General features: G+C 39.4%; 1 long non-coding RNA gene across 1 annotated transcript; it reads left to right on the plus strand.

Moving 5' to 3' along the window:
- Window positions 1-6: 6 nt before the first annotated feature.
- LOC104775331 lies at window positions 7-295 on the plus strand. The gene is made up of 2 exons (XR_765841.1): window positions 7-99; window positions 193-295. It is a non-coding gene; the product is annotated as an uncharacterized LOC104775331 (long non-coding RNA).
- The last annotated feature ends 63 nt before the right edge of the window (window positions 296-358 follow it).

Below are 358 nucleotides of genomic sequence, written 5' to 3' on the forward strand. Positions count from 1 at the left end.
GAAGTTGTAAAAACTTGTCCTGCGGCAATGGGATTCGCTTTTGCTGCTGGAACCACAGATGGACCAGGAGCATTTGATTTTACACAAGGAGATGAGAAGGTATTTAGTCAAAGTCATATTGTATCATCCAATAGGTATATATTGCCTCCATGCTATTCATTTCTTAAGTCTACCGTTTGGATGATAAATCAGGGGAACCCTTTCTGGAGATTGGTGAGAAACGTTCTTAAAAAACCGGACAAGAAACAAAGCGATTGTCATTACCCAAAACCAATCTTGCTTGACACTGGAGAAATGACAAAGCCATATGACTGGGCTGTAAGTAGTTAAAAAAATTGTGAACTTCCATGAGTCTTGT

The sequence above is a fragment of the Camelina sativa genome, unplaced genomic scaffold (genome assembly GCF_000633955.1).
Source record: "Camelina sativa cultivar DH55 unplaced genomic scaffold, Cs unpScaffold12242, whole genome shotgun sequence".
NCBI classification, from domain to species: domain Eukaryota; kingdom Viridiplantae; phylum Streptophyta; class Magnoliopsida; order Brassicales; family Brassicaceae; genus Camelina; species Camelina sativa.